This window comes from Vicugna pacos, chromosome 25 (assembly GCF_048564905.1).
Source record: "Vicugna pacos chromosome 25, VicPac4, whole genome shotgun sequence".
Lineage (NCBI taxonomy): Eukaryota > Metazoa > Chordata > Mammalia > Artiodactyla > Camelidae > Vicugna > Vicugna pacos.
The window spans coordinates 23550345-23576688 of record NC_133011.1 but is presented as its reverse complement, the minus strand read 5'-3'; the positions used below and the strand labels follow the sequence as shown (position 1 = coordinate 23576688).

The 26344-nt window shown below is 41.8% G+C and overlaps 1 protein-coding gene across 3 annotated transcripts in view; it reads right to left on the bottom strand.

The window, feature by feature from the left end:
* COLEC10 (collectin subfamily member 10) overlaps positions 1-26344 on the bottom strand; it is a 407385-nt gene that overhangs the window by 112724 nt on the left and 268317 nt on the right. For all 3 annotated transcript variants that reach the window (XM_072949642.1, XM_072949643.1, XM_072949644.1), the window contains one exon: positions 25972-26135. The gene's annotated coding sequence lies outside the window, so the exon portion shown is untranslated. The remainder of the gene's footprint in view (positions 1-25971; positions 26136-26344) is intronic.

Sequence of the window (26344 nt, the reverse complement as noted above, 5' to 3'; positions counted from 1 at the left end):
AACTGCAATGCGTATAGTTGCAACTAGTTCAAAATTAGTGTCAATGTCCCACAGCAAAATCACATTTTAGTAATAAGGTGAAGTGGTAAAATAAAAGAGGATAAAAATTTATTTTTGTATGAGGATTTACCTGGATCTTATCTGGTGCTCAATAATTTTTAAAGGCTTAGAAATTACTATTAAGGCATTCACATCCTTGAAAGAAACTGAATACATATTCTTTAAACAAGAAAAAGTAATTGATAAGAGATAGATTCTCTCTACAATGAAAGGGATTCTGATTTTCTGTATCAGTATCCCAGTTGTTAGCAATTTTACCTGCTTTATAAGCCCTTGTCTGACAAGGACAGAAGGCCATAGAGACTTGCACATCTCAAGCTTACAGTTTTTAAAATTCATGGTTTATGGAACTAAACACCTTCTTTTCTCTCTTTTGTCCTTTACACTGGTTTATCATCTCCTGATCACTCATCTCAACCTGGCCATGTCCCCTTTTCGTTCTCATTGGCATTCAGTTCATCCTAATTCTACACAAGGTTGAAGTATCTCCTCACTGTCTTAGAAAACCATGCCCATCTTCCATAGTTAGAAGGAAGGTCTGTCTACTAGTTTGGGAAAGAAAGGGTCAAATACTGAAAAATCGAGGAACTTCTACCAGTTACCAGCTATGTCCATGCCCGAAGGACAGCCTGTCACCCTGTTGGCTTACTGGGGATGTTTGAAGGAGTCATTTGATTTGCTTCAAATCACTGTTCTCATTATACTCATTAGAATGTGTGGCTTCTCACAATAATGAAGTGAATATGAACAAATGAACAAGATGAATCATACGAGAATCATGTTTTCTTTGAAGAGAACATTTACACCTGAAATAAAGAGACTTGCTTGGGCAAAATTATCCATAGGATGACACAGCAGAACTTACAAACTGAGGGAATTTAGAAATGCTATATAAATTTGCACCTTGCTACAAGACCAATGCAAAGCCATGCCTAAAAAAAAAAAAAAAAGTGATTTGGTTACAAATGTTATTCTAATTTTACTCTGACTTCACTTTAATATTTAAAATTTATTCTGATGTAGTGTTAGGATGTTAATAGAATGTAAATTGCTTTTGTCCTGACCTTCTGTTTTATTGTTTCTCCTCGGCTTTTATTACAGAATTGTTATTGCCATCGAAATGTTAACTTCCTGTTTGTATTTCTGGAACCCTGAAGGGCATGGAAGTTGGCCAGTTTAAGCTTTATCAGGTAGCTACTGAGAGGAAAATGTCTGCAAAATTTTTGTTTTGTTTTGCTGCAATTCACTAAATGAAAATCTGCCCATTAAAAGTAAACTTTGTGGACAATGCCACAGAAATGCCCCCCTTTTCTCCCCGTAACAAACTATAAACCTGAAGCTTATTTAGGTCAGTTTTGCAGATTCACAGTTGCTGCATCTAAACTAATAGGAACTTGAATCTAAACAGTCTCAAACTGTATCTGCCTCTCTGGATAGCAGATGAGAGCCAAGGATTGGGCTGGATAACTTTTCCAGATGTGTTTCAACATGGCTGCCACCCACTGGAGGAAAATCTCAGTGAAGAGCTGAGTCCTTGGCTCTCCAGGTGCATAAACTTGATTCTATGAGTTTATCTGAACTTTAGCTCTGATGCTACCTTATAAACAGGAATATCACTTCACTGATTACAAAGGGAGATACTGAGAACCGTGAGAAGGAACAACCCCAGTGATCGGAAGGCTCATGCCCAGTAGCCTTCCATTTACAGTCTGTCCCAGGAGCAAGGCAATTGGAAAACTGAGTTAATGACAGGGTTGCTTGATGAGACAGCAATAAAGGAAACTGACAGTGACCATCTGCAGCCCAGGGAGAGCGATCTCACCAGAACCCCAACCCTGATGGCACCTTGATCTTGGACTTCCAGTCTCCAGAGCCGTGGGAAATAAATTCCTGCTGTTTAAGCCACCCAGGCTATGGTATGTGTCCTGGCAGCCAGAACACACTAAGACAATCACATTCTACTACATCTCAAGTTCAGCTAGGCTATTTTTTTTTGAGATTAAAAAACAATCTATTAAAAAAATTACTTACTATATGGACATCACCAGATCCCAACATTTTTATACACAGGGGAAACCAAATTAAAGTTACTCCCCAGGGTATCCTTGAAAGAGAAAAGCAGTCCCAAAAGGACGCTGTGCAATTGACTTTGGTTAGGTGATGGATAAAGAAACTGATTCTTGACAGCCATTATTTACCTAGAGTACATTTTCCTAGTTCCATTTGGAATTACTTGTTGGGTCACTTGGGGTCCCATCAGAAAACCAGACTAAATTTAGGGAGTTTTAATAAGGCATTATTTATATTGGTGTGCAGGACTCTGAGAGCTTACCATTCTTAGGTCCTCGAAAATGAGGAGATGGCATGATTAGTGGAACTCAGAAGAAGAGGATGATAGCTTGAGACAAGCTGTAACCTTTGGTAGAGGAACTCAACCATCTCCTGGTGATCCGAATGATCCTGCAAGGAGGGGTACAGTCCAGGAAGATCAGCATACCTGGGATGAGGGTGGGGCTTGTGGGGAGGGATGAAAAGACAGAAGGTACACCTTCTTTTCCCTTTTTGACTGCCTGCCTGAAACTCTACCAAGATTAAAAATGTGGCACCCCAGTCCTACAGAATAAGGGGGCCCCACTCAACCTAACACTTACCCAACTGCCCCTTTACTGATAAACGCTCACTACGCCCAGGGCTGCCCTTATAGCAAGTTGTTTCTAATAACGTGGAAATAGAAAGACCAGTAGACAGAGACAGTGCTGACATGGCTTAATCTTTGGCCACCACAAAGTCAGACTCCATGCAAATCTCAGAGAAAAATCAGGACTATAAAGAGGAGCTTTGCAATCAGTACTTGAGTGCAAGTCACACTTGTGACAGGTACTGCCTTTGTGATCATTGATCAAGTTGCCTAATCTCTTTGAGCTTCACTTTCTTTATCTTTAAAATGAGCATCATCACAGTACTTACTCATAAAATTACTGGAGGGGTAAAAAATATATGATGGATGCAACAGATGATGCATGTGAAAGGGCTCTGTAACCTGCAAACACACATAATGCTTTCTCCCGGAAATGTAAGAGCGAAAGGAAGTACTTAGTCACACCTGCTTCAGAAGGAAAAGGAAAAGGCATGACCCCATAGTGAGAGTCCACTATGCCCCAAACACTGCTTAACACATAGTATCTCACTTAAAGATTCTTTGACCACCACTGATAAGACGTGAACATTACCATCCTATAGGTAAGAAACCTGGCACTCAGAGAGACCAAACCATTTACTCAAGATTGTACATCTCGGAAGCGGCAAGGCCAGGATTCATAATGAAGCAGCATGAATCCCACAATGATGTTTTTATTCACCACATCATCAAGCCTGCTTAAGCTACCCCAAGAATGCAGAAAAACCACGTGTTTCATTTCAGACTATTTCAGGTCTAAAAAAGAAGCCCATCAACAACTCCCTTAGAGTCCTTCCCTCACCTTCTCTGGGAGGTGCCAAGAACACTCTGCTAGGTAACACCTAGGCTGGGGCATCTCTGCCGAGCCCACTTTGCTGACTGCGGAATCCAATATGAAAGGATGCTCTTTCTTGATTTCCAAAGTCCAGAACCGCCCACACCCCTTCTCATGTGGGAACAAGCAGGACTGCAACAGGGACCTCTGCCTTCCCACCTCAGTGGAACGAGGCCCCACATCACAGAGCTCAGGTCCGCTGCTGGGAACCCAGGGAGGATCATCACCACGATTCACCAAGTGCCGTCTGTTTCCAGAAAGGGAGTGAAATAAGTAGCCTTTTTTTTTTTTTAAATTGAAGTATAGTCGATTTACAGTGTCATATTAGTCTCTGGTGTTCAGCATAGTGATTCAGTTAGACACACACACACATGCATACATATTCCTTTTCATTATAGGTTACTACATGATACTGAATATAGCTCCCTGTGCTATACAGTAGGCCCTTGTTGTTCTTCTATTTTATGTACAGTAGTTAGTATCTGCAAATCTTGAACTGTAAATTTATCCCTCCCTCCTCTTTTCCCCGCTTACCAGAAGTTTGTTTTCTATGTCTGTGAGTCTGTTTCTATTTTGTAAATAAGTTCATTTGTATTACTTTTTTTAGATTCCACATATAATTGATATCATATGGTATTTGTCTTTATCTTTCTGGCTTACTTCACTCAGTATGATGATTTCTAGGTCCATCCATGTTGTTGCAAATGGCATTACTTCATCCTTTTTGTGGCTGAGTAGTATTCCATCATCTATCTATCTATCTATCTCATATCTTCTTTATCCAGTCTTCTGTTGATGGACTTTTAGGTTGTTTCCATGTCTTGGCTATTGTAAATAGTGCTGCTATGAACATTGGGGTGTATATATCTTGTTGAATTAAGAGTTTCTTCTGGATATATGCCCAGGAGTAGGATTGCTGGCAAGTCTATTTTCAGGTTTTTAAGGAATCTCCATAAATAGCCTTTTGATTTGCTGCTTCTCAGCTTCTTCAGAAAGCTGTCCTAAGGCTAGAGCTCAGGTAAGTCTAACACAGCTAGAGTAGACGGATGGTGGATCAGGAGGGGAAACACTTGGTTTTACTTTGGTCTAGTGGGATGGCAGAAGCAAGGCAGAATGTGAGTTCATATAAGTGAACTAGGCATGAGTTCCATAAAAGAGGGCCATTTTGTTGGGTGTAGTTGTAACATATTGGGTCAAGAAACTCAGAGCAGAAGCATCAATAATGGTGCCATCGCCAGGCAGGACTCACACCTTCAGGCATGCCTAGAACCAATATCAACCAGGTTATATCCATTGTACCCATCAGAGCTCTTGTTCTTGAGCAGGGGTAACAGTTCTTTGCCCTTCTGTCCCTGTAAGAGGAGTTTTGGCCAGCCCAGCTTCCCAAGCTTTTCCCTCTCTCCTGCAGGAATCTGAAACATTTGATTGTTTTTTTCTCAGTTTTGGAAGGGTAGCAGGCTCAGCATAATTGTGAACTCCATGAAGTCAAGCACTCTATCTCCCCTTTCTCCATGATAATCACCTTGCATGGTGTTCAGATGTGATCAGCTAACTTTCATTAAATGAGTAATGAATTACCCTTATGACCTCACCTCTCATCCAACCTGTGTTAAGTGCTTTACATGTGATTCCAAGCAGTCTAGTTTTTGTGGTAGGGATAAATAGCCCTTAAATGGATCAGTGGCTTTAAATAAGAGGTTTATCTCAGGACAGCTGCTGGATAAACACTACATCACCCTCACTCCAGGACCCCACTGCATGACGAGGTCACCACGTGGATGCCTGATGCTGCTGAAGCAGTGAGAAGGTGAATCTAACACTGGCTCTTAAAGGCCTCCTCCCAGAAGTGACACGGGTCAGCTTTGCTCATATTTCATTGGCCAAAGTCGGTCACTTGGCCACCACCCTCACTCTAAAAGGAATGAGAGAGTTCAATCTTACCCAGAAGAGATGAGAACCAGAGCATTTGTGAACATCTCTATGACATTCATCCACTTACTAGTTCTTTTAAACCTTATAATTCAGCTACAACAAAGATGCTATCACTGGTTTCACTTTTTAGTTAAGGGTCTGGTGGCTTAACCAGGTTAACTGAATTGACTAAGAAAATCCAGTTGTGGAGCCTGGATTCAACTTCAGTCACTGAACCAACCTGTTGAATCTTGCTACCATCGGAGTCCAGCAAGCGCTAAGGGGAGACACAGTGAATTCTCGGGTTGTCTAGGACCAGATTCATCAAGGGTCTGTGCTTGAAATAATTAAGCCAAACCTCACAGACGTGTACCCATGTAGGCAGTACCTCTGCTCTCTGACTTTTCTCTTTATTGGGAAAACTTGCTCTTCCCTGAGCAGGATGAGAGCTAAGGCATTATACATCCGCCATCATCCCTTACATGGCGATTTTTTTAGAAGTTATCCAGCAAAGGCAACTTTCTCATTTGCTGGTGGTAGATAATATTCATGGAATTATTATGAAATTCATATTTATAGAAACACTATTCTTTCCACAACAAATTTTAGCAGTTCAGACATCACAGGATTGCAAATTCAGGCTGCGGGTCACATTTTTCTTTCCACATAGACAGAGAAAAATATATCTCAAATGCTGAGTTGAGGATGTGGACGTAACTCATTGGGGATGAGACATCAAGTTGGCTAATGACCTGGAGACTATTTCTGTGGAAGAAAGTGGGCTTGCTAAAAATAAACTGTTGCTCTAAGATACCACCACAAACCTCTGACGTGCTCAGAGGACACTCTCAGCTGATTATTTATTTAGATAATTTACTAGAGTGGGTATAACAGCCACAGAAACCCACTCTAGGCAGCTTGTGTAAATGAAGGAATTTATAAGTTCTGGACAGTTACAAAAAATTAAAAGAAAAGTGAACTACCGAGTCCCTGGAAGGGATGGAAACAGTGCAGCTCTGGGGGTCAGGCCTGCCACCATCAGTATTGGTCAATTCCAAATATCCTTTTTCTCAGGGGGAGGGACCCTCCACTCCAGATTCTGACGCCCAGGGTCCTGGGAGAAAGGTTCCGAAAGGCATAGCATGGATCATATGCCTCTTGCTCACAGTACCTGGCAGATGTTAGCAGCTCAATACTTTGCTGCTGAATAAGTTAATAAGTGAATGGCCATGCTCTCTGGGCCTTTTGTCACTCAATCAAAAAAAAAAGAAAATTGAATTTGATGATCTGTGAAGTCTGTATTAGTTGACCATGATTGCTGTAACAGATTACCGAAGATTAGTGGCTTAAAAACCCCACAGACTTATTATTATATGGTTCTGGAGGTCACAAGTTCAAAATGAGTCTTATGGGGCTAAAATCAGTATATCATCAGGGCTGGTTCCTTTCAGGTACTCCAGGGGAGAATCAGTTCCCTGCTTCCACCAGCTTCTAGAAGCTACTGGTAAACTTGGCTCATGGCTCCATCACTCCAATCTCTGCTTATATTGTCACAATTTCTTCCGCTGACTTTGGTCCTTTTGCCTTCCTTTTAAAAGGAGACTTATGATTAGATTGAGCCCACCTGACAATCCAGGATAATTTCCCCATCTCAGACTCCTTAATTTAATCGAAATTTCAAGGTCTCTTCTACCATGTAAGGTTAACATATTCACAGGTTCTGGGTATTAGGATAAGAGCATCTTTGGGGGACCATTATTCAGCACCCCCAAGACCCTTTTGGATTCTAAAATTCTGGAATGCTCTCACTGTTGGTATTGATATTAGGAATCATGGAGACCACCTGGTCCTTTTGTGTGTGGAGCTTGCAGTCTATGACAAACAAAGTTGGGCAAGCTGTCCAACGGGAAATCAGAGCTGCTGGGAGAGAATTTCTGTATCAAGTGATTCCTGTCTGCTGGATGAACCAGATGGCTCAATGTCCATGCCAGGCATTTGGGAATAAGAGCAAAGATTTCTGTTACAGCGTTTCTACTAACTTCATCCCCAAATGGAACATTACTATGAGAGGACACTGCCTAAAAAAGTCACTCTCACGGGATTCACGCATCCCCAGAAAGGAGTCTGACTCAGGACCAGACTAAGAACTGTAGGGGACTCCCAAGCACAGAAAAGATTACTGTGTCTACTCCTATTCGTAATTAAAGGGAAAAAAAAAACACTCTAAGGCACAAATAAATATGAAGAACTACAACAAATATCTAACTTTATCTCTGATGACCACTGAATGCTTGTTTTGAAATATCTCTATCAAATAATCTCATTTTAAGAATTGGCATTTTCTTCTCATGCCTTCTTGTTGATGCACTAAATGCATTTTTAATCTTCTTATTGGATAATGCAGCCCCAAATATTCTTGGCTGACTAGAAATAATGTCATCCTTAATTATCCAAGCCAGTAATTTCTAGATGTCATTTTATGATACCTTAGATTTTTTTATTAATACTGTGAAAAGGGATTCTGGCATTATCAATGCTAATATAATTATTTAAATTAATATACAGACCAGAAATTTATAACAAGTACAGCCTAAAACGATATCCTACTATGGAGCTCAGGTTTTCAAATGTTCTATTTATTAAATAAAATGTCTTTATTTACTATCACTCAGGTTTTCATTTTTTTTAAATCAAACATTATTTAACTTTCCGTCTGAGCCTCTGAGCAGCCTGAGATAACAAAAGTTGACAGTTTGAACAACTACTTTACTCCAGGCTATCAGCACATCTGTAAGTTTTTAATTTTATATGTAATATATGATTAAATCCCCAAATCACTGTGGGCATTATTATACTCATTGTAAGATGGGTAAACTGAGGCTCAGAGTGGTTACTTAATTTGATTCAGGTCACACAGCACAGCAGAAATTTGAATCCAGGGAGCTGGTCTCTTAACTATTATACTCCATCAGTTCCCAGTATTCCCATACTGGCTAGCTAGCACAGGAGCCCCATGCAAGGGTTGCCTACGTGGCCTTTGTTTTTCTTTATATTTCTTTCTTTCCATTTCTTTTCTTTATGTTTTTTTCTCCTTTTCTTTTTTGAGAGTAGATTTATGATTTCCAACAGCCTAACGGTTTGAGCGAGACTTGTACATCAGAATAACTCAAAGAAGTGCTTCCAGGTATATTTGCCAGGCCCAAGGTCGTGGAGCCTCTGATCTGGTCAGTAGATGCCTGTGTGCAGGTGAAACTTCCCTATTTAACTGTCACCTGAACTCCTTAGGAAGAACCACTTCATCAGGCCTTATTAGATACTGAAAGAAGGGCAGAAATTGCTTCATTACCTTCAAGGACTTAGAGGAATCTAAGAACTGCAAGAGGTGTTAGACAATTTGTCAACAAAAGCACATAACAACTTCAAAAAGACTGTGAATCTAGTCTAGGTAGAAAGAAAAATTACAGCAGAAATGCAGTACCTGGCTTGACACATCATAGCAAACACCATGAAACTGAAAAGATTTAAAGATGAATCAACCCCTGATGCTCCTCTGTAGCCCCTTTCCCTGAGTTATTACATGCCTCTGCATTCATAAGAAGAAAGGCAGGGTGGAGTGGAGGAAAAGAATAAAACTCTGGATGAATGGAAAAAAAAAAGTACTGTAAATACATTGCGGTTGGAGTTAAATAGCCCCCGTCATTTAAAAATGGAGCAATCTCTTCCAAGAAAAAGCAGTGGGAAATAACCCCACACCTTTTATTCATCTTTAATGCTTTCTGTTCTCCAGACAAGTTTTCACAATTCTGCAGAAGGGTTTAGCAGGCTTAAAAACACATGGCGAGAAGTCATTTCAAAGGATCAGGGTGTTGCGAGCGACGTGCTCATACTAATTTTGCAGTCTTTCTGCATTACTTCGTACGAATTATAAAATAATCCACACCCCTCCAACACAATGACTTGTGTCTCCTTTCAGAAGACACTAATATTCTGGTTGTTGCTGTCGTTGTAGTCAGAAAACAACTTTTTTGGCTTTCTGTTACGTTTGTACTTGTGAGAAAGGCAAAGGAAATTTTTTAAAAAAGTTAATGTCTTCTTGTATATATAGTTGACTTTTTAAAATGCACTAATTTGGTGTCCTCACCTGCTTCCTTGCTGTGAGTTTCCATGTGTAATCAATAGACACTAAGTACTTCGTTAGGACATACTAAATTTTTTCCATAGCCCGAGGACCATCTCACACTCTGTTTTTGTCATTAGAGCCCCACACATGGTGTTTTCAGTAAACTTTCATTTCCTAGGATCTGGTCTTTTTCCATTGAACTCAGATTTTTCCCTGATTTGCTTTTAGATTATGTAACAGTTGCCAAATTAGACATGGTTTTAAAAAAAACACCACCACTGCCTCTCCTGATGTTGAATTAGTATTTTAGTTTAGCCACCCCGTAGAAATACCAACAGTCACCCAGGCAAGTGACAAAATTAAAAATTTTTTCATCCAGTCATGGCCTGGAAAGATTAACTGATGTTACTACTCAGTTGCCTGACCTGACATGGATTTTCCATTTCTATGACAATGATCCCTCAATCAACAAATATCAATTGAATGCCTGCAATTCAGAAAGGGCCAGTTCAGAGCATGAGATCCATTAATAACTCCCCACTCCTTCTTTTCCTGTTTTGAAGACGGGTTGGAGGCTTACCCAGCAGCCACGTCATTCCCTGCTCCCCCTTCACACACACACTTCCGCCCGGCAGACAGAATCTGCCATCCGATGTGGAGGCTGAAAATGCCAGGCTCATGCTTTCCCAGGCTCCCGCGCGTTTAGAGCCCAGGCATGGGGCCCAGCCAAGGCCACTGCGACCTGAAGGGAAGGGCTGAGACTGGGGTACAAAATGGGGAAACATGCTTCTTCTCTTTCATAAAAAGAATTTTGAGAAAAGTTGCCCCTTTTCAGCCTTTTAAATACTTTTGTTTAAAAAATGCTGCGGGATCAGGCAGCCATCTTGCCATCATGAGGGCGAAAAGCTAAAGAACAGAAATCAATATTCTGAGGAGGGCCAAGCAGAAAGGTAAGAGTTTTGAGTTCTCAATGGCATCTTGAGCCGTTGCACTAGACCTAGAATTTCCCTGCCTCTGTTATAACATGTGGAATAATGATTGCCCTTCCTATCACATCTCTCTTCAGTTGGGTATCCCCAGCTGAAGTGAAGGCATCCCAACTGATATACTTCCTTCAAAATTCCACTGAGGCATCAATGCCCTACAGAGCTTCCCTCCATGGCACCTCTAACCCACCCCACAGCATCCCCACTCCCATCCCCATTCAAACAGAACAAAGTGACCCTTACTTTCAAGTCCCATGTTACCCTGCCACACAGATGCTTATTTTCCTATAAACAACTGAGGTTCTCAAAGCTCCCTCTAATCCACTCTCTCTTAAATTCAATGCAACCATGTCTAGTTGATGTGACCATTCGCCCCATCTGCTGGTGGCGGGCAGTTAAACGTCTTTCCTAAGAGGCAGAATCTCTGCTCACACCTGTGAAAGACAGGTAGTTGAAAGTTCAGACACAGAGGAAATTCTTCCTTGCCTTATACTGAAGCTAACAACGTATCAGCCTCCTCCTCAAGATCATAAACACCTTAAGTGAGTGGATTATGTGTTTCTTTCTTCTTTCATCTGAATTCCTCCAGTGCCCTGCAGAAAGTTTAGCAGCACATAGCTCCTCACTATCTGTTTGTTAAAATGGGCTGATAGTTATAGAATTTAAGTGTTAAAACTCAGTGACACCTTAGAAATTCTCTAATATAACCTCCTAATTTTAAAGGTAAGGGTATTGAGGACTGGAGAGTTTAAATAACTTCCCCAATTTGTAAAGGAGGGGCAGAGCTAGAACCACCAGCAAGGTCTAATCCAATGGTCTTTCTTTCCACCAGAAGAATGAATGCATTTGTGGTCTGGGTGGATAGAAAGAATATCTTCAAAAATATAACTAAAAATGCATGCAGATGCAATAACTGTCACACACTGTTGCAAAAGGGGAGAAAATATTTTGGACTAGAATGGAGGGTGAACATTGGCTATATTATACATGTCAGGTAGCACAATCGTCTTGGACTTGTTGCCTGCACTCTCCCGATACCAGCTTGGAGAGGGCATCCCCAGCTTCCCCATCTAAATTTGGAAAACACCTCATCTATTCTCTCCACAGCACCTTCAATGTTTTCAATTCTCTTGACTCCCCACATACCACTGCACATTTACCTATGTGTTTATTTGGTTGCTTGTTTGTTTAATTTGCATCTTCTCCAGAAGGGCAAGAGCCATGCCCATCTTATTCCTCACTCTTTATCCAGCACTTCACAGAGCCCCTGATAATTAGTAGACACTCAGTGTCTAATCAGTCATTAATCTGTTCAGCAACATTCCAGGTGATGGGGGTACAAAGATGAGGAAGACAGACAGAAGTCTTGTCCTCTCAGAACTTATAACCTACTTGGGGAAGACAGAAAATAAGCAATATAACATAAGCACAATACTGCATATTTTAGGACCTTCAGATGCCACCAACTTGAAGATGCACTGTTATTTTTATGTGTAAACAAAGAAAAAGACATCACAAACTTTGCTAGGTCACTGGTGTTTTAATGCGCCATAACTTCAGAGATGTAAAAATATGAAGAAAGGGGCATCTTAGAAATGATGAAATATAACACACTGTATGTTAGATGATGACAAGTGTTATAGCGAAAAATAAAAGCATGCAGGATGTGTCTAGAGAGAGTTCCTTGAATTGATGAATGAATTAGGTTGGAACTAGGTAGGGAGGGATAGTGGAATATCAGAGACGTGGATAGTCGTCAAGAATTGATGCATTAATCAAGAACCGACCTTGTATTTACATGGGATGCACTAACTTTAGTGGCAGATGTGTCCCGACCCCAGTCCTGGCAGTCATTTGTTGTGTGGGCTTGAGCAAGTTTTTGAATCGCAGTTTCCTAACTTGGAAAATGGGTATTATAAAGTGTGATATTTGAAATAATATACGTGAAAAGACCTGAAATTAATGAAGACTCAATAAATGGTAGTTTTTTTTTTATTACTTTTATCATTTTATTCAGTAACTCCTCAACTGAATTCTAGTTGATTTCCTATTTGTTTGTCTAACTGCTGGACCTTGGCTTTGACTTTCCAGTCCTGGGCTCTTTTCCCTTCATAAACGCCCACAGCACTCTGGGTTCATCTTTTGAAACTTGTTTCAACTTGTCCCTCATCTGTCTTCTCTACTAGAGTATAAATTCCTTGAACATGTGAGCCCTGACTTATTCATATCCCTCTTCTCTAGAATATAATGCTTGGGCCCTAGAAGGTTCTTATAATACTTGTTGACTTAATGTAAGAGCAAATATGTTGGGCAAAGGGCCTTCCAGCTAAAGGAAAAGTTTTTATAAAAGCTCTGGTGATGAATGCACTGGGCATTCATCCATTCACTCAATAAAACCTCGTTTGCATGTTAACTGGCCATAGATTCAGAGGCGATTACTGCTCCTTGAAATACAAATACACAGGAACAGCCCATGCAGTGAGTAGGTCAGTACTCATTTTGGACTTTCCCTATAACACTAGTAATCTCTATACTGCTCCCTTCAGTTTGATTTGAATGTGTGGCTCCAGCAGTCCCTTCCCGTGGTAAGCTGTTAACTTTACAAGGTTCTAAAGAGACTGCAAATATTTCTCAATGCTTTTGTGTGGGTGCCAGAATTTACATCCATCACTGCCCTGTGGGAGGGTTGCCCTTTCAGTAACGCAAACAAACAAACAAACAAAAAGCCCCAAAACGGGGATGATCGGTTCCCTTCCTCCTTTAGACAAGGACGCCTTGGAAAAGCACGAGCTCAGCTGTAGGCCCACGAGCTGCAAAGTCGCTTTTTTGAAAATGACTTAGTTTCTTCATTAGTTAAGAACTGAGCAGGGCAAGAAAAATGTCTAAAAACCAAATTCCCCATTGAAATTTTGAGGTCTTTTTAAGCAAAAATGACCTTCTCCTGGCTTTGCAGGTCAAGAAACCATTAGAAAGAAATCATCTCAGCTGCCCAAAGATGGCCTCAAGTCCAGCCACCTGGGCGCCAAAGCCGACGCCACGCTGACGCAGATGGGAACCCAGCCAGGGAAGGTGAGCTCCAGTGTCACGCTCTCTCTGCTCCTCCAGCCCGGGAGGGAAGGGAGTAGAAGATGGGTGGAGAGGACAGCAGACCAAAAAATCAACAACGTGCAACATGTCTCATAGCCAGGTCAGCTGTGGCAGAGTCCCGTCATGCTGCTGACCTGTCCCAGCACCGTGCAGAGCGCGCCAGCCCCTCTGTCAGATGGGCCACTTGTAACCTTCCATCTTGGCGCCCGTCCACCAGCCTCAAATAAGCAGACAAGGACGAGTTCTAGTAACTGTTGAAAATCCCTTCAATCTACAGAAGCTTACTGTCAAATGATGGATAATAGCTTGAACTGAGTTAAGCAGAAACGGCTAGCAAAATATAATGGAAGTTTTGAAAGAAACTCAGAGAAAGTTCAAGCTCTTGTTTTGATTTTGACTATTTCTTGCTGACTGTGCCACTCTGGACTGGTCACTGGTCCTCTCTGAGTGCTACTTTCCCGATTTTTCTAATTTTCTTCTAGAAATAGCAATTATATTTTAACCGATCTACCTGTCAGTTATTGGTCAAAGGTCAAATGATTAAAAGATCTCAGGGTACTTTGCTGACTTAAGGCACTGTACAAATGCTGGATTGTGTCCTATGGTTTACATGATAAAATAAGAGGGTATAGGTAAAGATAGCACGACAATGTAGATATATTTTATGAATAAGGACGTCATTCTTATTTAAACTTTTGACACTGGAACAAAAGCAGATTTTTGTTTGCAGACAAGCAGCTCTGCCGAGCGGTCCACAGGTGGTCCATACTGTCCCGTCCCCTTCCTCCTAATCCTCCTCTGGGCGTGAACAGGACAATCTCTGGATCCTTCTGCTTTATTTGCAAAGTGCGTGGTGTGGTGAGACAAACATGAGGCCAAAATGAGGCAAATAATGGCTCCTTTACACTTTGCACTGCCTTGCTTTAAGGACTTCATGAAATAAAGTATGAGAAAATACTTCGAAAAGAATAAAGTGGTTTACAAATGGTGCCTTAAGCAAAGTTCTGATCATGCTCAAAAATTTTGAGCCTCCACTGCCCACAGAACAACAGTAGCATCTGGCTTTCAAATCCATCCACACTTTTCCTTCAGCATCTTCCTTCTCTGCTGTTGTAGCACAATGACAAGGTCCCCTGTCACCTGTGCTGTTCACCTTCCCTCTGCTGGGGTCACGCACCAACCAACACACCCAACAGTCTTCTTCCACCACCACCACCATCAACACACCCCCATCCCACCCTCTGCCCACCTCTGGGCCTCCAGTAGCCTTCTTTTTCCTGCCTGGAATCCATTTCTTTCTCATACCTGCTTCAGAAAGCCTTGCTTATTTTTCAAAGCCCCTCTCGTTCAGGAAGCCTGTCCAGGTAGCCCCACTCCCATCAAGCCCGTTTCAAATGTATCCTTCCTACCCGCTAAACTCCTAAAGACCTCACACCATACTTACATCATTATGCCTTTTGATCTTCTCCACCACTTCTTTTCTGTAACTTTTTAAAAGCTTAGGTAACAGCTTAGGCAAAGCTCTGATTAAGTGACCAGGTGATAAACTCCCAGAAGACAAGAAAGACACGTGGACATCTATCTACCTTCGGCAGGTTTCCGCTGTGCTTAGCACAGGACTGAACACACTGCAGGTATTCCTGAACGCTTGTGTCCGAGTTGACTGGACTGCCATGGTTTCTGGAAGATTTTCTGCTTTAAATATCTAGTTTATACTGTTACATACGCAGTAACTGTAGCATGAAATATCTTTGAAACATAAAATCTCTCCACTCCATGGCCTAGACAGCTGTGCCTGCACAGCACAAGGTACAATCATTCTAAAGTAATACTTAGTGAATTTGTGAATTAGTGAATTTGATCACAGACAGGCCCGGGCAGCTGTGAAGAGCTTACTGCTTGCCAGGCATGGTTGGAAGTGCCTTGTATATATTTTCCCATTTAATACTCAGAACAGCCCTAAGAAGTAAATACTGTTATTAGCATCTCCGTTGTACAGATGGAGAAACTGAGGCCCAGAGGAATGAAAGGACACAGAGTAAGGATTCAAATGCAAGGAGTCCAGCCTCAGAACCAGAGCTACACTCTGCTCTGCTGTTTTTCATCTAAAAGAGCCCTAAGGGACTTGACTGCTTTGGCTACTGAACTGCCAGATCTTTACTCTGTGCTACCCTAAACCTTATCTTACTTGGATTTAAAAGAAAGGCCACAAAAAACCCCTCTTCCACACTTCCCACTGCGCCTGCCCCTCGGGACTTCTGCTTTTGTGTCCCTTTCATGTCCCCAACATTTAACAACCGCAAGAGAGGCAGCAGAGCTTCCTTCAAATGTAAACTGTGGTAAGTACCAGGCTGTTTGGAGCCCAAGGAGCTCCTGAATCAGTCACTGTTTGCTGCTCCCTCTAACAAATATCTCTTTGAGATTCGAGAATGACTCAATCACACATCCCACACCTGCCAAGCAGAATCAGCTGCCTTGAGATCTGAGCTGTTCTGCGAGGACACAGTGTCAAAGGGCGAGCCCATTTATAGACTTGGTTAGTTCAGTGATGCACTAGCGAGGGGAAAACAACCCTCGTTTATATAACACTGAAAATTCAGGATGGGTAACCTAGACGAGAACCCAGGAAACATAAATATTGAAATATGACAAATGATGATACAACAATATTATTACTAACCAAGGTACAAACACCTCTTTAAAACTGAGCAGCAAAATGTTTCATCATGTTCCAAATCAGTTTCCCTACAGAAGCCACAGGCCATGAACCTTCTGAAACTGAATGCAAAATTTGTGTGACTCTCCCTATGTTTTTTGGCTGGAAGAGCCACAGCTCTCATGAATTTGAAAGCCCAGCCACGAGGCTTCCTCTTGCCAAGAAAGTGTTCCTGCTGCACAATGGCTGGAGTTAGAACCACCAAGTCATCATGTCTAGACCCAGCTTCTGGTCCCACTGTGCAAAATCCTTCCAAATGCTGTGGTTGAGAGGTGCAAGTCCGTCTTTGCCTCTACTGGAACTCTACCCACAGAAGCAATTGTCTTTGAGAGCAGAAATTATAACACAGAGACTATCCTTTGTACCAGGACCCAAAAGGTGACCTCGGCTGTCCTCAGGTTCTACTGCTTCCATCTGCCTAATTCTCACTGACTGCCATGTGGCGCCTACAGAAATATGAACCTTCAAAGGCCATCTCATGTACCTGAGGAGGAATGGTAGAGACAATCTGGGCTGCTTTTCCCATACACACTGTTTACACTCCTCTGGAGCCAAACCCCATCCTTTCTCTCCTCCCGTAGTCTCGGCTATTCCCTGTACACACCTCCTTCCTCTGCCACTCCCCTGCTCCGGACTCCTCTTAGTATGTCTGTAATTTATTTTAAAACATTTCAGCACAGTGTGATGTTATATATACATTTGTCAGGTTAGTCTACCCTGGGCATATAGACAGTTGACTTAACCAGCATACCCACTTTCCAGGAGGTGAACGAGCATTTCATCAGAAGATCCACAGTCCAGGCGCTGAGCCCTGTCCATTGTCCAGCGGCATCAGTGACCTTGTTACTTAGCATAATGGTAGTAAAACGGGCTCTCGTTGGTGAAATTGTGAGTATACAAGGCACTGGATTGGCTAAAGCATTTCTTCTCAATGAGAGTGATACATTCCACACATGGGCAGTATTTCTTTGGAGGGGGAAGAGGTTAAAAAAGCCTGAAATATTGCAAGGGTTTCATGTTCTTACAAAGCACAACCCTACCTGAGAACATCTTCTGCCTTTGTATTTAATTTCTCTCCTTAAATTAAGTTTAATTGACTCAAAAATTTCTCCTTTGAGGAGAATAATGAAAAAAAAAATGTGAACATCTGGCTAAAGTATTTTAACACCCTCTATACCCTTGTAGGAATACAGCATGTAGCCAATTTTTTTTTAGCCTTTTTTTTTTTAGGATCAGTAAGTATATTAGCTGTGGGCTTGTCATATATAACCTTTACTATGTTGAGGTAAATTCCTTCTATATCTAATTTGTTGAGAGTTCTTACTGTGAAAGGATGTTGAATTTTGTCAAATGCTTTTTCTGCAGCTATTGAAAACAATCATGTAATTTTTATCCCTCGTCCTGTTCACGCCCTGTATCACACTTATCAATTTGCATATGCTGAGCCATTCTTGCATCCCAGGGATAAATCCCACTCAGTCATAGTGTATGGTTCTTTTAATGTGTTATTGAATTCGGTCTGCTAATATTTTGTTGAGGATTTTTGCATCTATGTTCATCAGGGATATTGGCCTGTAATTTTCTTTCCTTGTAATGTCCTTGTCTGGCTCTGATATCAGTTTGATGCTGGCCTCATAAAATGAGTTTCAAAGTATTCCTTTCTTTTCAATTTTTTGGAAGAGTTTGAGAAGGACTGATAGTAATTTTTCTTTAAATTTTGGTAGAATTCACCTGTGAAGCCACCTGGCTCCGGGCTTTTTATTTGTTGGGAGATTTTTGATTACTGATTTTTATCTCCTTACTGGTAATTGGTCTGTTCAGATTTTCTAGTTCTTCATGAGTTTAGTCTTGGTAGGTTGCATGTTTCTAAGAAGTCTGCTGTTTCTTCAAGGTTGTCCAGTTTCCTGGCATATAGTTGTTCATAGTGGCCTCTTATGATCATTTGTATTTCTTTGGTATCAGTTGTCACACTCAAGAGTGAAAAGTTAAAAGCCTTTCCTCTAAGATCAGAAACAAGACAAGGAGGCCCACTCTCACCACTTCTATTCAACATAGTACTGGAAGTCCTAACCACAACAATTAGGCAAGAAAAATAAGTAAAAGGCATCCACACTGGAAAGGAAGAAGTAAAATGATCTCTGTTTGCATTTGATATAACCTTATATACAGGAAACCCTAGAGACTCCACCAAGTATCTGTCAGAACTAATAAATGAGTTCAGTAAAGCTGCAGGATACAAAATCAGCACACGAAAATCAGGCGCATTTCTATACACTAACAATGAACCATCTGAAAGAGATATTAAGAAAGAAATCCCCTTTACAATAGTATCAAAAGAACAAACCACTCAGAAATAAAGTATTTTTAGTATCAGTGACCTAGCTTTGATCCCCGAACTGTCCTGTATTCTACCTCTGATCCTAGGAGCACTCGTTTGCCTGATGGAGGCGTTGTTACTACATCCTGCCACCGCATATTGTCACATTTGCCTCATGTCAACCTACAATGCAAATTGTTTCTAGAAGACCAAAAATTTGACGGGAGTTGGGGCTTGATCAAAGTGTAAGTTCAAACTGTGTGACCACTTGGGGTCTGCATGCTGATAAATATCTACAGATACCAGATTTTAATCTAAGAAGAGAAATTACCCTCATTTACTTTCTACTGTTGGTTGCTATCGTGATACCTAATCACTCTGCAGGACAAAACTGACTTCCAGCTTTAGAAAGCCCTCATGTTCGTTATAAGTAGCAGAGCTAGTTGTAAAGAGCGCAGACTCTGAAATTAGACTGTCTGGACTCAAATCTATTCACTAGCTGTTGATCTCATGCAAGGTACTTACCTCCCTCAGCTCCAGTCCTTTTTCTAGAAAAACAGGAAGAATAACTGTATCTATATTATGTAAGACACTAAGAATGGTATCTTAGAAATTGTAGGCATTCAAAAATATCATCGTCATCATCATCTTTGTTACTTTGGGGAACAATTAAAACTCAATTTATCTAGAGAAATGCAGAAACTAAAAAAATGTGAAAGTTCATGTACACTTAGCATAAATGCCTCTTTCTGTATAGCTGCCTATATTACCATTTAGTTCTCTTGCATCCTTTTGACATGTTGGGTACTAATTCCAAACATAGGCTCCAAGGAAATATCATTTATTCGTAGTAAGAGAAATTAACATGGCACTGTAGGACTAATAAACTCTTTCATCTGCATTATCTGATTCTCCGAGTATCTTTATGAAGTGTGTATAGCGTCATCAGGTAACCAGAATATTCATTTTATAGACTATGAAACTCTGAGGCCCAGAGAAACTAAGTGGCTTGACCAAGAGCACTTGGATATAAGTGGTGACGCTAAGACTCACTCTTCTGCTTGTCAGGACTTAAGGGTTTGATGATGCTTGTCCTGGTGACAATTACTTTCCTGCTTCCGGTGGTCCTCCTGCTTCTGCTCTAGTCATATTGCCGTAATGGTCCTTCTGCATGTGTGCCAGATCACTTCACTCACGTCTTCAGGCACGCCGATGGCTTCCCACTGCCCTTCAACTCAAGTGCCAAATCCTTGCCCTGACCGTCTAGACACTGCCTGGTCTGGCCCTGCCCACCACTCTGGGCGCATGTGGTTGAAATCTCCCTCTTATTTCCTCGGCGTTAGCCCACTGCCATTTCTCACCTGGGTTACCATACTTGCTCTTTGCTCTACCCGGAAGGCTCTGACTCCACCTCCTAGAACAGGCAGAGTCCTCATCATTCCCTTGTCCAATCAGAAGCTGCTTCTTCAGAAAGCTCTTCCCTAGGAAGCTCATAAAAGTAACCCCTTTCTAGGCATGCGCCATGACGCTAACTTGTACCATGGACTTTAACTCTCCTATCACTCTCTGCGACTGGCTTACCGGCACCCAAAGAGTTTATTTCTCCACCTATTTCTTTACACTCTCTCTCTCCACTGACTGAAAGCTTCAGAAGTGTGGGAACTATTTCTGTCTTTATGGGGGTAGAGTGTCTGGTACCTATTTAGTACCTAGTAGGTATTAAGTAAGTATTTGTTCAATACATGAATGAAAATAACTTTATTTGTGGTGAAACAGACTTTCTTTCCTGGTTTTGTTAATAGTGACCCTTCAGCTGAATATTAAATACTTTCATTCCCCTCTTTAGCTTACTAGTCACCTAAAGATGCTCCTTGCGGCTAAGCCCTTTTCGAGGCAAACTCCTGTTTCAGGAAGCAATTCTCTCCTGCAGGTAGTTTTTCTGAAAATTATTTCATCAAAATCTTTGTTTCTAAAGGTTTCTTTTAGTTAAAGGAGGGGCCTTTCCCAAATAGAAGTACCTGATTGACTGCTAGGAAAACAGCTCGAAGGGTTCTCATCTATCATATTTTCCTTAGCCAGGTGCAGACAAATTGCATGGCAGGGGATGGATCAGGGAGAGACTCTCGGAATTGACACCAGAGATGACCACATTTCCTGATGGACTTTTGAAGAGGAAATCTGAGTATGCACGCAATATTTTCTAACATCCTTCTGATACGAACATTTATTTGTTCCAAAGCCTTTGGGTGAGTGATTGTTGGGATACACATCTCTGTTTAATTAAGGAAGCCATTTCTTGGGACTGAGTAGACACCAGATGGGTGTCTGAGTTTCAGGAAACTCCAGCTGAAGTGACTGGAATGACTGGCAGGCAAGGTCAAAGTGTTTATCAGCAAGGAGTTACATCTTTTCCTCTGGTTGCAGAAAACAACAGCCACCGTGTTTTGGCCTGTTGAAATTTGTTTTCCTTTCTCCCAACTTCTCTCCCGTCCCCTTAGAGGGATCATGAATTTGGCACCACCCTCGCCAGACATTTCAAACAGAAAATTGTGCTGTGTGTTGCCTGTGCAGAAAGGCTTGACATATTTTTTCCTTTGTTCAAGTGGGCAGGGTATATGATGCTATTTAATGTAACTTAGCTCTTCTATTAAAAGCCTTTATCAAAGAATGTACAAGATCTCCCCCTTGCTAGTAGCTTACCAACCGCATACAGTCAGAGCAACTGGAATCTGCAAACGTGTGATGCATTTTAGAAGGTACTGTAGGCATGAAAAGTGAAACTGCCTTCACTATGGAGGCTTTGAAGAGGGGAAAAGAGTCCCGAAAAGGAGGAAAAAAGAAATTTGAGGGAGAGAAAAGGCGTGGCTTTCCAGTTACATATTCATAACATTTATCTGAGCACTCCAGCAAGTACTGCAAAAGTCTAAATTCCCTTGAAAATTAAGCATGAGATAAGTCCTGAACGAAGGGCCAGAACTGTACTGCTATGGATTGAACTGTGTTCCCTGCAAATTCACATGTTGAACTCCTACCCCTCAATGTGACTGTATTTGGAGATACAGCTTTTAGGAGGTAAATAAGGTTGAATGAGATCATCCGAGTGGAGTTCTAATTCGATAGAATTGCTAGCCTGGTAAGAAAAGAGAGAGCTCTCTTTCTTTGAATACACACAAGGAAGAGGTCAGGCTAGCCCACAGCGAGAGGGTGGCCACCTACAAGCCAGAAAAAGAGGGCTCACCAGAAGCTGCACCCCGATCCCAAACGTTCAGCCTCCAAGACGGTGAGAAAATAAATGTATGTGGTTTCAGCCACCCAGTCGATGGTATTTTGATATGGCAGGACAAGCTGACTAAGACAGATTTTGCAGCCTCCACTTGGTGGGCTAATAGAAGATGTTCAGCCCTGAATCGTCGATGAGGCAGCTTTCTTTACAGAGCGTGAAAAACCAGCCTTCCCACTTAAAGAATGCAGTGCGCCTTTCAGTGCCGTGTGACAGAGGCTACAGGGAGTAGTAGTAACTTATTTTAGTTATCGCCCTGCCCCCAACAAAGGGGTAAGATTAATATTAATAGTAAGGTGTTTGGGAAACAACTTGAAAACACTTATCCAAACACAAAATCCATATACCTTTGCCCCAAGTAGATTTCAAAGAATTTATCCTTAAAAAAGTCCGCTCACCTAAATGTGCCAAGATGTACACATAAGAATACTCATCGTCACGTTGCTCGTAACAGAAAAATACTGGAAGCAACTGAACTGTCCATCAGTAGAGCACTAGTTCCATAAATGATGGTAGAGTCATACACTAGAATGTTGTGCTATGGTGAAAAAAGAAGATACTTCTATATATATTTGTGTCCATCCTCTGTCTGTTTGCCCCCACAAACCATCCCTTGTTCCCCCTGTTCTTCTCTGTATCACAGGAGAGCCCACCAGCTCACGCTGCGTTCCCAGGTTCCCATGCCTCCTGGTTCCTGCCTGGGCTTGGCCAATGGAAAGCTCTGGCAGGAGCTTTGAGGGGCAGTATTTCTGACTGCAGCTCTGTCTTTTCAGAGCCCAGATCCCACTGGACAGAACCACTGTGGTTCCACCTTCCTTCTGGTGAGAAAAGCCCCCATCTCTCCCCTTTGACCCACGAGGGTAGGGGGGTAATGGCTTTATGTCATCCCTCATCTCTTGGCTGTCTCATCATCCTTCGACTTCTCAGGGATTCTATAATCAGTTCCATGCACTCAGTTCTCTCTTTTAAAGAGCTCAGACTTGATGCTGGGATGGGACAGAAACAATGTGAAGTGGCAAAGCAACCTTTGGGACACTATAGAGCACACTCCTCTTTGCATGAAACAACAGGATATCTGTCCATAAACATGTGTTTGTATATGATCTGAATGATCATACAAGAATCATTAACAGTAGAAGCTTCTGTAAATGGGCAGTGGAGGTCTGAAGAAAAATAGAAGTTTACCCTCCATAGTATCCGTGTTAAGATTTGAATTTTTACCATAGGCAGGTATTAAAAAGAAGTTTAAACTTGGAAAAATACTTTTCAAGTTACGCTGTGGTTTTTAGTGAAAGAGCGTTTTCTCTTTTATGACTATGTTTGGACCTATGACCCTGAGGGTGGCAGGGTGAAAGTCAGAGAATTTCCATCCCACAGAAGCTATAATAGTCATGTCACTCCTATGCTTAAAACCCTCCTGTGCTTTCTGTGGTGTTTTGGAGAAAGACTAGAATCAGTTACACTTTGCAGCCTGACCACTGTCCCCTCACTTCTGCAGCCTCTTCCAGTCCAGGCAATGACTTGCTCTCCATGTAACAGCCATACTAGGCTTCTCCTAATTCCTGAAATCACACCTTCCTCTCACCTCAAGGTCAGCTAACAGCCTGTCGTCCCTGCCCAAGGGCTCTCTCTCCCGCACCGTCTTCTCACCACTAGTTAACATACTCGCTTTAGAGAGATGTGGTTTAAAATCATACTGGGTCAGTTACTCCTACTGTAGCTTATTTCTTTCCATGTAACACACAGTCCTGTTTTTATATATTTGTGTGACTGTTTGATTAATGGCAGCTTTAGATGAAGGGACCATTTTAATGAATGAGTGACAATGCTGGAGTCATCCTACCACTGAGTGGGGACCCTAGCTAGCTCTTACTGAGCCCTGGTCCAACACGTCCAGACCCATAAGCGATGGGTGACTTACTCAAGCAGAAAGCACTTCAGCTATATATATAACCTGGCCTTTCTGCACATTATTTCTTAAAGCAAGCACACACCCATTTTTGTGCAGAGTCTGTAACACCTTAAAAGTCAAACAGCTTTTGTCTAGAATATTAGTAGTTAAAATTGTGTTTGTTAATGAAGAAACTGGCAAACATTAATAAAAGAAGAGAAGAAAATCAATAGGCTAGTTGCATATTTCTCTTCTTTTCCTTCTGTTTCTTCTATGAAATCAGAAAAAGATTCATTTTAATATCAATGAAATAACAAGGAATATTTTCTTGTTCTTCTAGTTAATAACCTTTCATATGCAATTACCTCAGAACTTGTACTTCCAGTTGGCAGGAGTGGGAGCTCAGGTGTAAGATGTTCTAGACATTCAATCAGTCACTTCAGAGCCCACTGGTACGCTTTGTCTCCTAGATGACCTAGATCAACGCCTGTCCTGAGTTTCAGGCATTTCCATTATGATGACGATTATAAATGGCCTTCCGTATCAGGTGCTTTGCTGCTGTGCTAAAGAGACGAAATGTTTTCCTGGTGGGACTTCCCAGTATTCAGGCACCATTTCTTTAAGCCATAGGATTGGCTGAAATGGAGGCGGGGGCAATCAGAAATCTGGGCAGTGAAAACGTGTTTGATCTGGGGCCAAACCCAAATTTTGAGCTCAGGGAAGAGAAGATGAGGGCTACCCGATGAGGGTCACCTAGAAAGTCAGCATCACATGTCTCTGGTGCCCAGAAACAGAAAGTTACATTTACAGGACACTCGGTTTAATGTCACGAATCGCCCCTGCCAGTGAAGGCTCTGTCACAGGAAGATGAATGGGGTCTGCCAAGTGAGTGTTCCGACATCTCCCCTTGGATTCAGTCTCGAATCCCTGGGTCCATTCCAAACCAGGCTTAAGATGAACTCCAGCCTCCAAGTGTTTAGGGCCTGCTGCTCACTGTCGTGCATGACATGGGAAGACCCAGGGGGACTGGCCAGATTGCTCCAGGAATAGAACAATGATGTGACCGATAACTCAGATTGTCTGTCTATTTCTTGGCAGTGGGAGATTAATAAACAGCCCACAGTCAGGCCCTGAAATGCACAGTCAATACATAGTCTATTTTGTGACTCTTGGATAAATGGTGCCTGACTTTTCTCAAGATGACAGCTAATTACACCCCTTTCCACATAAACACATACACATACACACACACACACACCACCGCCATTACTATTATTTACTGAATAATTTTAGGGAGGCCAGATGCTGGCTGAACTAAAACTTCAAGGACTATCATAGGAAAATATATGATTCCTGCCCTCAGGAGCTTACAGTCCAGGCTTATCTTGTATTTGTATAAATGTCTCTGCAAGAATCTCAGATAATAATAATAATAACAACAACACAACAATAATAATAGCTAGCAGTTAGTGAGTACTTAGTGTGAGCTAAATACTATGTTGAGCGCTTTACATGTTTTATCCAATTTAAACCTCATAGTAACCTTTATAATCCTCTGAGGTTGGCATGATTTTTATTCTCACTGTACAGATAACGAAACCAAACAGAAACACAGATAGGTTAGATAAAACTTGCCTAAGGTCACAGAGCCAGGATGTAGTAGATCTGGGGTTCAAGTCTAGGAGTCTGGCTCTAAAGACCAGTATCTTACGTACTCCCCTAAAACAATCACAGCTGTAAATGAGTAAACTGTGCTAAGTTATCTCAGCATGCTTTATGTAGTGCTCACAATTAGTGATTAATCTAATTTATGTAACACTTAAAAAAATGCTTTTATTTTCTCCTGCCCACATCTCTGTAATAGCAGTACTATATTTTACACACGAGGAACCCGAGGCTTAGAGAGTCATACAGCTGTCCCAGGGCTAACACAGCAGGACTCAATCCTTGGTCAGTTTTCTCCAAGATTTGACTCCTGCACACTGGCATCATATGCTAGTTCAAGAAAAATGCCTTCAAATGGTATCCTAGACAAGCATTACCCTAGTAAAGACAATAACACTGTCGTTTACATGGTGCTTTACTACTCACATTTGAATTTACTTGAGTCCCATGGTCAGTCTGAAAGTCAATAGCTCAGGTCGTAGGTGTCAAAGCTGAAGTTCAGGAGCTGAGGGGCAGGTCTGGAGTCATACCACTTCGTCCCCACTCACTGATCTCCATTCAGTCACTAGTTCACTTAAGAAACCACCATGCTGGGGAAAGAGAAAGCTGAATAAGCCCCTCTGTCTTCTGTAATTCACGGTCAGAGCCGAAGAGCTGAAATCTTTCCCTCTAAGTACTTTCTACTCTGTCTATGGATCCACATTGACCTCCTGGGGGAAAGATGCTGCTTTGAAAGAGCAGATGCTCTGATCCCTGTGGGTAACACTGGGCCCCTGGGGGGTCACCCCCCAACCCCGCC